The sequence below is a fragment of the Adiantum capillus-veneris genome, chromosome 26, assembly GCF_014529385.1.
Source record: "Adiantum capillus-veneris isolate H3 chromosome 26, ASM1452938v2, whole genome shotgun sequence".
Lineage (NCBI taxonomy): Eukaryota > Viridiplantae > Streptophyta > Polypodiopsida > Polypodiales > Pteridaceae > Adiantum > Adiantum capillus-veneris.
Window position 1 is genome coordinate 42120825 of NC_140956.1, and position 16277 is coordinate 42137101.

Here is a 16277-nt window from a genome sequence, read left to right on the forward strand (position 1 = left end):
TGTAGCTGTATTAAATCTTACTTAATAAGACATAATTGAACTTCTACATTCAAAAGACAACTGGCCAAGGATCAATGAACTGATTTGTACAAAAATAACTCAGTATCAGAATTATCTAAGTACAATGATTGTAAGAAAGAGATCCTCTTTCAATGTGGTTGGTAGTAAAAAAACTTCCCCGTTCTTCAATGGATATTTCATAACAGTAATGTTGCTTGCCAAAGAAAAGAAACCCTCCAAGATAAGATAGAGTCCTTACCTGCATCCATCCAAACAAGACAACAATTCAGTTAGCCTTGGATGTGTTTTACAGGTATCAATGGACTATATCAGTTGTTATCCATGTCCATCTTACAGAATTTAATTACTTTATACAAGCTAGGTTATTAGGTTTTGTTAAAGAATAGTGAGGTTCACTTGTTTAAGCCATAGCTTGGTAGCTATGCTTGAGCCCATAGCAGCAGCCATATACTTACTAATCAGTAGAGTATCGTAAACCTCCATTTTTACCAAGTGAGACTGCATTTCCCGAGCCATATCTCGGTATTTATGCCAAGTTTGAGAGTACCAACCATATACTTACCTTTAACTTCACAAGATTTCTCCATAGCTCGGTAGCTATGCTTAGATTAACAGTAGCAACCATTTACTTACCAAAAAAAGGAGTATCAATGAGAAACCTATTCAAATGGAGCTTTATGTCATGAGTCAAAGGCCAATTTTTCACACCAGTGCTGAGAGTAATCCCCATATATACTTACCTTTCAAAACTTGTAGTTTCTCATTAAGCTCTTAGTATTAATCCCTTAGCCACCAAATACTCACCAATCAAGTGGATTTTCATGTCATGAGCCAAAAAGGCCGGCTTTTTTGCTGAGAGTATATACTTACCTTAAAAAGCTTCAAGTTTTAAGTATTCAATACAGTTGGGCAGATTTCAGCCCTATTTTTCTCCAAGCTACCTCCATTGTCCTTGGTGCTAGATAGCTTTCACACCTTTTCCCCGTATGAAATCGAGATAACTTGCAACGGCTTAAGAGGGGCCCCCAAAAAAACCAGAAATTGCCATATACTTACCATCAGAAGAGCGAGCAAAGAGAGGCAAAAAAAACCCCATCATACAAAGCTTTAGGGATACAAAAAGTCCATTTTTTTATGTAAGTCCCCATAGTAAACGAATGCATTAGTCAAGACTACGAATAAGACAACCCCCCAAAAAAAACCAGTAAAATGCCGACAGTCTGCAGACAGTTCAACGCTGTCAAACCCCATTTGAGAGCTAAGGTAGGTAGCATCACCCATATGTCATGCTACTACAATATATCTCTAGGAACCATAGTATGCGATTATCAAAAAAAATCCGTTTAAGCAGAACACTCCAAAAAAGAACCAGTGTAATGCCTAACAAAGTCTGCAGTCAGTTCAGCGATTACCAAAGCATTTGAGAGCTTATGTAGTAATTAGCAACCATATGCCATGCTAAAAAATCTTAAGAACCACAGTGGTTGATTGTCAAAAAACAACTCGTCAAGCAGAACCATCAAAAAACATCCTTTCCTACTATGTTTAGCAAGATGTCAAAGCCAGAAGCACATAGTGCTATTCAAGGAGCACCTAGTGCTATCCAAGGCGGGGGTATAATACCCTTTAGTATAACCATATCAGGCTTTGTAAACGCTTACCAACAAAGAAAAAAATATATAGCATCTGTACGCAGTCGACAGCAGATCCCTCAAACCTTTACCTAAGTCTTCATTAGGTGTCCATTTAGTGAGTGAATACTTTGCTACTCTATCTAAGGGTTTACGACAGTTTATGCAAAAGAAACAAAAACCCCACAGTGTGGAAGGTATTTCTTTTTATTGCTTGGCTTAAGAGGAGCCTTTTAATCGCAAAAAAACACAGTCGGTCTCTGATAACGAAGGCACAAGAAAGTTAAGGTAAACCATAGTACCTGCGGAGTCTGAGCTGCAAGCTCCATTGCTTTCAGAAGTTCAAGTAGAAATAACACCGAGTGGGTTTTAACCAAAAAACACTGAATCTCAAGCTAAGTGAGGGCTAAGGAGTGCCGTCACCTTAAAATTTATAGGTTGGTTTGCACACTTCCTGAGTGTCTGAAGTGAAAGAGCAAAGCCGCCCCTTGATGTGAGAGCCCCTCACACGTCAGAAGCCATTACTGCCTGGGGAGAGAGCGCCATTACACGGTCCGAGGGTGGAAGGAGCCGCCTTCCCATTGTAATGATAGTTTGAGGATTTTTTAAGAGTCCTTTATTTTGTCCCATACCCAAGTCGGTGGCACAGTGTAGCAATGAAGGCCCTATTTTGTGAATAGGGGAGGGGGGGGGGGGGGGGGGGTTTCTTTTTTATGAAGAAACCCTATGAGGGGGAAAAAAAAATATAACTCCATAGTGTTAACCATAGTTGTGTGTGTGTGTGTGTGTGTGTACCCGCCCTAACCCAGGCACCACACACAATGGGTCAGTAGTAGGCCCATTGTGTATGGGCCTACTACCTTATGATAGGGATAAGACTCTCTTTTTGGAATAACAGTCCAGGCCAATTGTGCCTAATGAGAGCTTGAGTGATGGTATTACGGATCTGATTGCGATTAAATCCATTCAGGTAGTATTTTTTAATAAGTACTGAAATTTCCTCCCAAGCTAGGGAAGGTGAAGAAGAAGAGTAGCAGATTAAGTACAGAAGCCCAATACAAGAGCAGATAGAGGATTTGTAGGGCCTATTGCTATTTCTTTTGATGAATTCTATGTGTGGTAGTTTAAGAAGATCCTTTTTCCAGATAAATCTCAAGTCATATCCACTTGTAGATGGGGAGTGAAGGGATATCGAAAGGTTAAGAAAGTGGGTTGTTTTGCAGAAGCTCCCAAGAGTTGAGTCCTCCGGGATAGAAGTCGGCTCAATTTTTAGGCAATGGGGGTATATTTGATCAATCTCAGATGAGAACAATCTGTTGTTGATACTAAGTATGTCATCCATATACCTGAAGGTGTGTTTGAATAGTGGGAGATTTTTATGGTTAGTTTCCATGTTTTTCAGGCACCATTTGTACTCAAAGAAAGCTAAGTAGATGTTACACATAAGTGGTGACCAAGAGAAACCCATTGGGATTCCAAGGAACTGATTATAGCAGTCACCACCTGCTATAATAGTACAGTTTTTTAACAACCAGAAAATGTAGGAGCAAAGTTTTGCTTCATCAAAGTGTAAAGGGTTAATGGATTGAGATGCTAGAATCGATCTCGGTTTCTTGGCAAGAGAGATAAAGAGATGCTTTCTTTTTTTGGCATTGGTAAATGCTAAGTTAATGACCTTGGAAAGTACTGTTTTAAGGCCAAGATCTCCATTAAGTGGGATGTTTTCGTAGCACTGTGTGATATCAGCTGTAAAGATGTGAAAAATACGTTGAGGAAGGTTAAGTGTAACTTCTGTGGCATTTTTTGTAAGCCGGAAGGGATTGCATTGGATATTAAGGAAATCCTTACAAATTTTTTGTTTTTCTGCACAGATGATTTCAAATTCTGTGAGAATAAGATCAAGGCAAAGAGTAATATCTTTGGTGATATCTGTGAAGATACAATTGGAGGCATCAGATATCCACTTGAATTTATGTTTGTGGATTTTATAAGTCAGAAATAGTATTGGTAACTTGGTGTTACTGATAGTGTAGCCTAGCTATCCTAGATGTTTAGAGATCTTGTTGGAGATATCTTGTGGTAATTTGTTGGTATGATAGAATTCTTTTCCTGCAACTCCTTCCCGTGCAGCTTTCCAAGCGAGTTGTTTACACATAATAGTAGGGTAGTTTGAGCTTTTGTCAAGCCCTACTACTAACCAATTATCTGAGCTTAGTTGAAATTCGACGGCTAACTGAGGTGTAAGCCAAGAATTATCAGAAGAAAGCCACTTTCTAGGAAGTAGAGAAATTTAGTTAAGGAAGCATTCCTTAACTAACTCCTTTAAGTCCGGTAGGACTTTCATCTCCAGTCGGAGAGTACTCACAAGGTCAGCGAGGCAGCTAAGTAAAGCTGCTAAGGCAAGGTAAGGGTTTTTTGGATAGTTTGGAAGGTGATTGAGTCCTTTGGCGAGGAGCTTACATACTGTAGCATTGTTGATAATGTTGAGGTTTTTAGTACAGACATGGTTCCCACATTCTTTAAAATTCCTACAAAATGAGGAAAAATGAATGCAAGTACAGCGAGGGATTGTTTCTTGTCTAAGGAAGTCATTGTTAAGAACTAATCCTTTTAAAGGATGGTGATATCTCCATCCAATGAGAATGTTGTCAAGTAGTTTATGATTACCAAAAAATATGTCAAAACACTCACAAAAGAGACTCTTAGGTGGGATCCAATCAAGGAGAATGTTGTGATAAACACAGTGTATGTAGGTAGAACCAAAATTCGAATCAACTTTGCTGAGAACTTTTCTTCCACATGGATTTGTAGACACCTGCAATATATTTAAGGGTTACATTTCAGGGAAGTTTCTGATAGCCGGGAATCTGCCTCTCCCTCTAGTAATGCTACGAGACTTTCCTCGATTAGATGAGAAGCTAGGTGTAAAAAAGGAGGTAAAGGAGTTGGGAGTAGCTAAAGAGTTAGCTTTTTTAAAAGCAGGAGATTCATCCTCTTCAATACACGGTTTTAGCAGATTAGTGATGAATTTGACTCCTTTGTAATTTTCATATGTGGTGAGGTAAAGACCGGGTTCCTCAGCTTTTAGTTCTTTCAGAATATCATGCATCAGTCCTCGGAAGATGTTAAAGGCAATTTGAGCAATCACAATCTGCTTGGCCTGTCCACCTAGCCAAGAGCAGATGGGGGATAGATGAAAGTCTACTGGTTTCTCTGGGAATAAAAGTTCCAAATGGTTGAGGATAAACCATATAGCATGGTCAAACCACATAATGCTTGATTCACAGGAAGCTTTGGGGTCTAGAAATCTGCAAGCACATTTTACATAGGGGCGGAAGATGTTCCAGATGGACTTTGTGTAGAAGTCCGGATTACTTTTAGCAAACTCCATGCTACCCTTAGTACGAATGTACAATCCAGTATTAGATGAGCATTTGGAGTGATCGATCAGGTGTAGGTTAAAAGGGGCTTTAATCAGTTCACCTTTGTCCAAGAAATGTCCACCTTTTAGAATTTTAAGTTTGCAGTCTTCCACTGTTGATGCAGGGAGGTTGGCCAAGTAAACCCAGGTTTCGCTAAGAATTGGAGCCAAGAAGGCTTTTTTTGGTAGAACCCAGAGTTGCTTGTCTACACCGAGAGATTCAATTTCTATTTGTCTTAATGGTAAGACAAGAAAGACTTTTGAGATTTTAGGGACCATCTCAAGGAGATTGACATCATTCAGAGAGCAGAGGTTAGATTGAAACTCTTTTACTGCCTCTAGAGCAGCACTATCCCGACAGAAGATGCCGCCTGTTGAAGGGATAGCAGGGGTATTACGGGTGCAAATAAATGATGCATTAAGTCCACAGAGTTTTCATAGGAAATTTAACAGCTCAGCACCAGACGAAGAGAACAGGGCAAGCTCTTGCTGATATTGTGAAGCAAGGACGGGAAGCTGTGCAATGTAATGGGCCAGCAAATTAAAACCTTCTAGGGGGTCTTTGTCCAAAGATGCTAGAATTTTTACCCAATCATTAAACGATAACATATGTAAGACTGAAAGTTTATTGTCCGAAATTAGAGCAGAATCATAAATAAGTTGTGAAGCATCCAGACTGCTAATACATCTGAGGACCAGAGAAGAGGCCACAGAGAGGGGCTCCGAGGTGAGTTTCAAACCTTGAGATAGGGCAAGAGTCTGCAAAAAAAGTTGCGGTCAGGTAAATTATTTCTTGCCATAGTATGTGATACATGATTTGGCTTTCCTAGCAAGGAAAGGTCTAGTTCTAGCAGCTATGGTATCTTTTGGTGCATGGTCTTTTATGAAGAGATTGATCTGGTCAAGGATCTTTGCGTGATTCTTAGGGTTGTGATTTGTACTCATGCGAGCTGTCAATCTATACTGTGAGCAGTCCTGAAACACAGTTGATATAAAGATTAGAAAAGTGTCTTTGAGGTAAAGTCTTTTTTTGGTCCTGCAACCCTTCAACCGGCTGAGTCAAAGACTATGGTAGCCGTGAGCAAGGAACCAGAAGAGAGCCTAAAAAGGGGGCCACCTAACACCAGACTACCAATGAAGGATTTATCGACTGTGGGTCCAATTTTAGAGCTCTATTCTAATGAGAATTTCTTAGGCCAGCATCCCGGTTTCCCCAGAGGGGAGACCCTATGTATAGGATGTGTGTGTAGCTGTATTAAATCTTACTTAATAAGACATAATTGAACTTCTACATTCAAAAGACAACTGGCCAAGGATCAATGAACTGATTTGTACAAAAATAACTCAGTATCAGAATTATCTAAGTACAATGATTGTAAGAAAGAGATCCTCTTTCAATGTGGTTGGTAGTAAAAAAACTTCCCCGTTCTTCAATGGATATTTCATAACAGTAATGTTGCTTGCCAAAGAAAAGAAACCCTCCAAGATAAGATAGAGTCCTTACCTGCATCCATCCAAACAAGACAACAATTCAGTTAGCCTTGGATGTGTTTTACAGGTATCAATGGACTATATCAGTTGTTATCCATGTCCATCTTACAGAATTTAATTACTTTAGACAAGCTAGGTTATTAGGTTTTGTTAAAGAATAGTGAGGTTCACTTGTTTAATCCATAGCTTGGTAGCTATGCTTGAGCCCATAGCAGCAGCCATATACTTACTAATCAGTAGAGTATCGTAAACCTCCATTTTTACCAAGTGAGACTGCATTTCCCGAGCCATATCTCGGTATTTATGCCAAGTTTGAGAGTACCAACCATATACTTACCTTTAACTTCACAAGATTTCTCCATAGCTCGGTAGCTATGCTTAGATTAACAGTAGCAACCATTTACTTACCAAAAAAAGGAGTATCAATGAGAAACCTATTCAAATGGAGCTTTATGTCATGAGTCAAAGGCCAATTTTTCACACCAGTGCTGAGAGTAATCCCCATATATACTTACCTTTCAAAACTTGTAGTTTCTCATTAAGCTCTTAGTATTAAGCCCTTAGCCACCAAATACTCACCAATCAAGTGGATTTTCATGTCATGAGCCAAAAAGGCCGGCTTTTTTGCTGAGAGTATATACTTACCTTAAAAAGCTTCAAGTTTTAAGTATTCAATACAGTTGGGCAGATTTCAGCCCTATTTTTCTCCAAGCTACCTCCATTGTCCTTGGTGCTAGATAGCTTTCACACCTTTTCCCCGTATGAAATCGAGATAACTTGCAACGGCTTAAGAGGGGCCCCCAAAAAAACCAGAAATTGCCATATACTTACCATCAGAAGAGCGAGCAAAGAGAGGCAAAAAAAACCCCATCATACAAAGCTTTAGGGATACAAAAAGTCCATTTTTTTATGTAAGTCCCCATAGTAAACGAATGCATTAGTCAAGACTACGAATAAGACAACCCCCCAAAAAAAACCAGTAAAATGCCGACAGTCTGCAGACAGTTCAACGCTGTCAAACCCCATTTGAGAGCTAAGGTAGGTAGCATCACCCATATGTCATGCTACTACAATATATCTCTAGGAACCATAGTATGCGATTATCAAAAAAAATCCGTTTAAGCAGAACACTCCAAAAAAGAACCAGTGTAATGCCTAACAAAGTCTGCAGTCAGTTCAGCGATTACCAAAGCATTTGAGAGCTTATGTAGTAATTAGCAACCATATGCCATGCTAAAAAATCTTAAGAACCACAGTGGTTGATTGTCAAAAAACAACTCGTCAAGCAGAACCATCAAAAAACATCCTTTCCTACTATGTTTAGCAAGATGTCAAAGCCAGAAGCACATAGTGCTATTCAAGGAGCACCTAGTGCTATCCAAGGCGGGGGTATAATACCCTTTAGTATAACCATATCAGGCTTTGTAAACGCTTACCAACAAAGAAAAAAATATATAGCATCTGTACGCAGTCGACAGCAGATCCCTCAAACCTTTACCTAAGTCTTCATTAGGTGTCCATTTAGTGAGTGAATACTTTGCTACTCTATCTAAGGGTTTACGACAGTTTATGCAAAAGAAACAAAAACCCCACAGTGTGGAAGGTATTTCTTTTTATTGCTTGGCTTAAGAGGAGCCTTTTAATCGCAAAAAAACACAGTCGGTCTCTGATAACGAAGGCACAAGAAAGTTAAGGTAAACCATAGTACCTGCGGAGTCTGAGCTGCAAGCTCCATTGCTTTCAGAAGTTCAAGTAGAAATAACACCGAGTGGGTTTTAACCAAAAAACACTGAATCTCAAGCTAAGTGAGGGCTAAGGAGTGCCGTCACCTTAAAATTTATAGGTTGGTTTGCACACTTCCTGAGTGTCTGAAGTGAAAGAGCAAAGCCGCCCCTTGATGTGAGAGCCCCTCACACGTCAGAAGCCATTACTGCCTGGGGAGAGAGCGCCATTACACGGTCCGAGGGTGGAAGGAGCCGCCTTCCCATTGTAATGATAGTTTGAGGATTTTTTAAGAGTCCTTTATTTTGTCCCATACCCAAGTCGGTGGCACAGTGTAGCAATGAAGGCCCTATTTTGTGAATAGGGGAGGGGGGGGGGGGGGGGGGGGGGGGGTTTCTTTTTTATGAAGAAACCCTATGAGGGGGAAAAAAAAATATAACTCCATAGTGTTAACCATAGTTGTGTGTGTGTGTGTGTGTGTGTACCCGCCCTAACCCAGGCACCACACACAATGGGTCAGTAGTAGGCCCATTGTGTATGGGCCTACTACCTTATGATAGGGATAAGACTCTCTTTTTGGAATAACAGTCCAGGCCAATTGTGCCTAATGAGAGCTTGAGTGATGGTATTACGGATCTGATTGCGATTAAATCCATTCAGGCAGTATTTTTTAATAAGTACTGAAATTTCCTCCCAAGCTAGGGAAGGTGAAGAAGAAGAGTAGCAGATTAAGTACAGAAGCCCAATACAAGAGCAGATAGAGGATTTGTAGGGCCTATTGCTATTTCTTTTGATGAATTCTATGTGTGGTAGTTTAAGAAGATCCTTTTTCCAGATAAATCTCAAGTCATATCCACTTGTAGATGGGGAGTGAAGGGATATCGAAAGGTTAAGAAAGTGGGTTGTTTTGCAGAAGCTCCCAAGAGTTGAGTCCTCCGGGATAGAAGTCGGCTCAATTTTTAGGCAATGGGGGTATATTTGATCAATCTCAGATGAGAACAATCTGTTGTTGATACTAAGTATGTCATCCATATACCTGAAGGTGTGTTTGAATAGTGGGAGATTTTTATGGTTAGTTTCCATGTTTTTCAGGCACCATTTGTACTCAAAGAAAGCTAAGTAGATGTTACACATAAGTGGTGACCAAGAGAAACCCATTGGGATTCCAAGGAACTGATTATAGCAGTCACCACCTGCTATAATAGTACAGTTTTTTAACAACCAGAAAATGTAGGAGCAAAGTTTTGCTTCATCAAAGTGTAAAGGGTTAATGGATTGAGATGCTAGAATCGATCTCGGTTTCTTGGCAAGAGAGATAAAGAGATGCTTTCTTTTTTTGGCATTGGTAAATGCTAAGTTAATGACCTTGGAAAGTACTGTTTTAAGGCCAAGATCTCCATTAAGTGGGATGTTTTCGTAGCACTGTGTGATATCAGCTGTAAAGATGTGAAAAATACGTTGAGGAAGGTTAAGTGTAACTTCTGTGGCATTTTTTGTAAGCCGGAAGGGATTGCATTGGATATTAAGGAAATCCTTACAAATTTTTTGTTTTTCTGCACAGATGATTTCAAATTCTGTGAGAATAAGATCAAGGCAAAGAGTAATATCTTTGGTGATATCTGTGAAGATACAATTGGAGGCATCAGATATCCACTTGAATTTATGTTTGTGGATTTTATAAGTCGGAAATAGTATTGGTAACTTGGTGTTACTGATAGTGTAGCCTAGCTATCCTAGATGTTTAGAGATCTTGTTGGAGATATCTTGTGGTGATTTGTTGGTATGATAGAATTCTTTTCCTGCAACTCCTTCCCGTGCAGCTTTCCAAGCGAGTTGTTTACACATAATAGTAGGGTAGTTTGAGCTTTTGTCAAGCCCTACTACTAACCAATTATCTGAGCTTAGTTGAAATTCGACGGCTAACTGAGGTGTAAGCCAAGAATTATCAGAAGAAAGCCACTTTCTAGGAAGTAGAGAAATTTAGTTAAGGAAGCATTCCTTAACTAACTCCTTTAAGTCCGGTAGGACTTTCATCTCCAGTCGGAGAGGACTCACAAGGTCAGCGAGGCAGCTAAGTAAAGCTGCTAAGGCAAGGTAAGGGTTTTTTGGATAGTTTGGAAGGTGATTGAGTCCTTTGGCGAGGAGCTTACGTACTGTAGCATTGTTGATAATGTTGAGGTTTTTAGTACAGACATGGTTCCCACATTCTTTAAAATTCCTACAAAATGAGGAAAAATGAATGCAAGTACAGCGAGGGATTGTTTCTTGTCTAAGGAAGTCATTGTTAAGAACTAATCCTTTTAAAGGATGGTGATATCTCCATCCAATGAGAATGTTGTCAAGTAGTTTATGATTACCAAAAAATATGTCAAAACACTCACAAAAGAGACTCTTAGGTGGGATCCAATCAAGGAGAATGTTGTGATAAACACAGTGTATGTAGGTAGAACCAAAATTCGAATCAACTTTGCTGAGAACTTTTCTTCCACATGGATTTGTAGACACCTGCAATATATTTAAGGGTTACATTTCAGGGAAGTTTCTGATAGCCGGGAATCTGCCTCTCCCTCTAGTAATGCTACGAGACTTTCCTCGATTAGATGAGAAGCTAGGTGTAAAAAAGGAGGTAAAGGAGTTGGGAGTAGCTAAAGAGTTAGCTTTTTTAAAAGCAGGAGATTCATCCTCTTCAATACACGGTTTTAGCAGATTAGTGATGAATTTGACTCCTTTGTAATTTTCATATGTGGTGAGGTAAAGACCGGGTTCCTCAGCTTTTAGTTCTTTCAGAATATCATGCATCAGTCCTCGGAAGATGTTAAAGGCAATTTGAGCAATCACAATCTGCTTGGCCTGTCCACCTAGCCAAGAGCAGATGGGGGATAGATGAAAGTCTACTGGTTTCTCTGGGAATAAAAGTTCCAAATGGTTGAGGATAAACCATATAGCATGGTCAAACCACATAATGCTTGATTCACAGGAAGCTTTGGGGTCTAGAAATCTGCAAGCACATTTTACATAGGGGCGGAAGATGTTCCAGATGGACTTTGTGTAGAAGTCCGGATTACTTTTAGCAAACTCCATGCTACCCTTAGTACGAATGTACAATCCAGTATTAGATGAGCATTTGGAGTGATCGATCAGGTGTAGGTTAAAAGGGGCTTTAATCAGTTCACCTTTGTCCAAGAAATGTCCACCTTTTAGAATTTTAAGTTTGCAGTCTTCCACTGTTGATGTAGGGAGGTTGGCCAAGTAAACCCAGGTTTCGCTAAGAATTGGAGCCAAGAAGGCTTTTTTTGGTAGAACCCAGAGTTGCTTGTCTACACCGAGAGATTCAATTTCTATTTGTCTTAATGGTAAGACAAGAAAGACTTTTGAGATTTTAGGGACCATCTCAAGGAGATTGACATCATTCAGAGAGCAGAGGTTAGATTGAAACTCTTTTACTGCCTCTAGAGCAGCACTATCCCGACAGAAGATGCCGCCTGTTGAAGGGATAGCAGGGGTATTACGGGTGCAAATAAATGATGCATTAAGTCCACAGAGTTTTCATAGGAAATTTAACAGCTCAGCACCAGACGAAGAGAACAGGGCAAGCTCTTGCTGATATTGTGAAGCAAGGACGGGAAGCTGTGCAATGTAATGGGCCAGCAAATTAAAACCTTCTAGGGGGTCTTTGTCCAAAGATGCTAGAATTTTTACCCAATCATTAAACGATAACATATGTAAGACTGAAAGTTTATTGTCCGAAATTAGAGCAGAATCATAAATAAGTTGTGAAGCATCCAGACTGCTAATACATCTGAGGACCAGAGAAGAGGCCACAGACAGGGGCTCCGAGGTGAGTTTCAAACCTTGAGATAGGGCAAGAGTCTGCAAAAAAAGTTGCGGTCAGGTAAATTATTTCTTGCCATAGTATGTGATACATGATTTGGCTTTCCTAGCAAGGAAAGGTCTAGTTCTAGCAGCTATGGTATCTTTTGGTGCATGGTCTTTTATGAAGAGATTGATCTGGTCAAGGATCTTTGCGTGATTCTTAGGGTTGTGATTTGTACTCATGCGAGCTGTCAATCTATACTGTGAGCAGTCCTGAAACACAGTTGATATAAAGATTAGAAAAGTGTCTTTGAGGTAAAGTCTTTTTTTGGTCCTGCAACCCTTCAACCGGCTGAGTCAAAGACTATGGTAGCCGTGAGCAAGGAACCAGAAGAGAGCCTAAAAAGGGGGCCACCTAACACCAGACTACCAATGAAGGATTTATCGACTGTGGGTCCAATTTTAGAGCTCTATTCTAATGAGAATTTCTTAGGCCAGCATCCCGGTTTCCCCAGAGGGGAGACCCTATGTATAGGATGTGTGTGTAGCTGTATTAAATCTTACTTAATAAGACATAATTGAACTTCTACATTCAAAAGACAACTGGCCAAGGATCAATGAACTGATTTGTACAAAAATAACTCAGTATCAGAATTATCTAAGTACAATGATTGTAAGAAAGAGATCCTCTTTCAATGTGGTTGGTAGTAAAAAAACTTCCCCGTTCTTCAATGGATATTTCATAACAGTAATGTTGCTTGCCAAAGAAAAGAAACCCTCCAAGATAAGATAGAGTCCTTACCTGCATCCATCCAAACAAGACAACAATTCAGTTAGCCTTGGATGTGTTTTACAGGTATCAATGGACTATATCAGTTGTTATCCATGTCCATCTTACAGAATTTAATTACTTTAGACAAGCTAGGTTATTAGGTTTTGTTAAAGAATAGTGAGGTTCACTTGTTTAATCCATAGCTTGGTAGCTATGCTTGAGCCCATAGCAGCAGCCATATACTTACTAATCAGTAGAGTATCGTAAACCTCCATTTTTACCAAGTGAGACTGCATTTCCCGAGCCATATCTCGGTATTTATGCCAAGTTTGAGAGTACCAACCATATACTTACCTTTAACTTCACAAGATTTCTCCATAGCTCGGTAGCTATGCTTAGATTAACAGTAGCAACCATTTACTTACCAAAAAAAGGAGTATCAATGAGAAACCTATTCAAATGGAGCTTTATGTCATGAGTCAAAGGCCAATTTTTCACACCAGTGCTGAGAGTAATCCCCATATATACTTACCTTTCAAAACTTGTAGTTTCTCATTAAGCTCTTAGTATTAAGCCCTTAGCCACCAAATACTCACCAATCAAGTGGATTTTCATGTCATGAGCCAAAAAGGCCGGCTTTTTTGCTGAGAGTATATACTTACCTTAAAAAGCTTCAAGTTTTAAGTATTCAATACAGTTGGGCAGATTTCAGCCCTATTTTTCTCCAAGCTACCTCCATTGTCCTTGGTGCTAGATAGCTTTCACACCTTTTCCCCGTATGAAATCGAGATAACTTGCAACGGCTTAAGAGGGGCCCCCAAAAAAACCAGAAATTGCCATATACTTACCATCAGAAGAGCGAGCAAAGAGAGGCAAAAAAAACCCCATCATACAAAGCTTTAGGGATACAAAAAGTCCATTTTTTTATGTAAGTCCCCATAGTAAACGAATGCATTAGTCAAGACTACGAATAAGACAACCCCCCAAAAAAAACCAGTAAAATGCCGACAGTCTGCAGACAGTTCAACGCTGTCAAACCCCATTTGAGAGCTAAGGTAGGTAGCATCACCCATATGTCATGCTACTACAATATATCTCTAGGAACCATAGTATGCGATTATCAAAAAAAATCCGTTTAAGCAGAACACTCCAAAAAAGAACCAGTGTAATGCCTAACAAAGTCTGCAGTCAGTTCAGCGATTACCAAAGCATTTGAGAGCTTATGTAGTAATTAGCAACCATATGCCATGCTAAAAAATCTTAAGAACCACAGTGGTTGATTGTCAAAAAACAACTCGTCAAGCAGAACCATCAAAAAACATCCTTTCCTACTATGTTTAGCAAGATGTCAAAGCCAGAAGCACATAGTGCTATTCAAGGAGCACCTAGTGCTATCCAAGGCGGGGGTATAATACCCTTTAGTATAACCATATCAGGCTTTGTAAACGCTTACCAACAAAGAAAAAAATATATAGCATCTGTACGCAGTCGACAGCAGATCCCTCAAACCTTTACCTAAGTCTTCATTAGGTGTCCATTTAGTGAGTGAATACTTTGCTACTCTATCTAAGGGTTTACGACAGTTTATGCAAAAGAAACAAAAACCCCACAGTGTGGAAGGTATTTCTTTTTATTGCTTGGCTTAAGAGGAGCCTTTTAATCGCAAAAAAACACAGTCGGTCTCTGATAACGAAGGCACAAGAAAGTTAAGGTAAACCATAGTACCTGCGGAGTCTGAGCTGCAAGCTCCATTGCTTTCAGAAGTTCAAGTAGAAATAACACCGAGTGGGTTTTAACCAAAAAACACTGAATCTCAAGCTAAGTGAGGGCTAAGGAGTGCCGTCACCTTAAAATTTATAGGTTGGTTTGCACACTTCCTGAGTGTCTGAAGTGAAAGAGCAAAGCCGCCCCTTGATGTGAGAGCCCCTCACACGTCAGAAGCCATTACTGCCTGGGGAGAGAGCGCCATTACACGGTCCGAGGGTGGAAGGAGCCGCCTTCCCATTGTAATGATAGTTTGAGGATTTTTTAAGAGTCCTTTATTTTGTCCCATACCCAAGTCGGTGGCACAGTGTAGCAATGAAGGCCCTATTTTGTGAATAGGGGGGGGGGGGGGGGGGGGGGGGGGTTTCTTTTTTATGAAGAAACCCTATGAGGGGGAAAAAAAAATATAACTCCATAGTGTTAACCATAGTTGTGTGTGTGTGTGTGTGTGTGTACCCGCCCTAACCCAGGCACCACACACAATGGGTCAGTAGTAGGCCCATTGTGTATGGGCCTACTACCTTATGATAGGGATAAGACTCTCTTTTTGGAATAACAGTCCAGGCCAATTGTGCCTAATGAGAGCTTGAGTGATGGTATTACGGATCTGATTGCGATTAAATCCATTCAGGCAGTATTTTTTAATAAGTACTGAAATTTCCTCCCAAGCTAGGGAAGGTGAAGAAGAAGAGTAGCAGATTAAGTACAGAAGCCCAATACAAGAGCAGATAGAGGATTTGTAGGGCCTATTGCTATTTCTTTTGATGAATTCTATGTGTGGTAGTTTAAGAAGATCCTTTTTCCAGATAAATCTCAAGTCATATCCACTTGTAGATGGGGAGTGAAGGGATATCGAAAGGTTAAGAAAGTGGGTTGTTTTGCAGAAGCTCCCAAGAGTTGAGTCCTCCGGGATAGAAGTCGGCTCAATTTTTAGGCAATGGGGGTATATTTGATCAATCTCAGATGAGAACAATCTGTTGTTGATACTAAGTATGTCATCCATATACCTGAAGGTGTGTTTGAATAGTGGGAGATTTTTATGGTTAGTTTCCATGTTTTTCAGGCACCATTTGTACTCAAAGAAAGCTAAGTAGATGTTACACATAAGTGGTGACCAAGAGAAACCCATTGGGATTCCAAGGAACTGATTATAGCAGTCACCACCTGCTATAATAGTACAGTTTTTTAACAACCAGAAAATGTAGGAGCAAAGTTTTGCTTCATCAAAGTGTAAAGGGTTAATGGATTGAGATGCTAGAATCGATCTCGGTTTCTTGGCAAGAGAGATAAAGAGATGCTTTCTTTTTTTGGCATTGGTAAATGCTAAGTTAATGACCTTGGAAAGTACTGTTTTAAGGCCAAGATCTCCATTAAGTGGGATGTTTTCGTAGCACTGTGTGATATCAGCTGTAAAGATGTGAAAAATACGTTGAGGAAGGTTAAGTGTAACTTCTGTGGCATTTTTTGTAAGCCGGAAGGGATTGCATTGGATATTAAGGAAATCCTTACAAATTTTTTGTTTTTCTGCACAGATGATTTCAAATTCTGTGAGAATAAGATCAAGGCAAAGAGTAATATCTTTGGTGATATCTGTGAAGATACAATTGGAGGCATCAGATATCCACTTGAATTTATGTTTGTG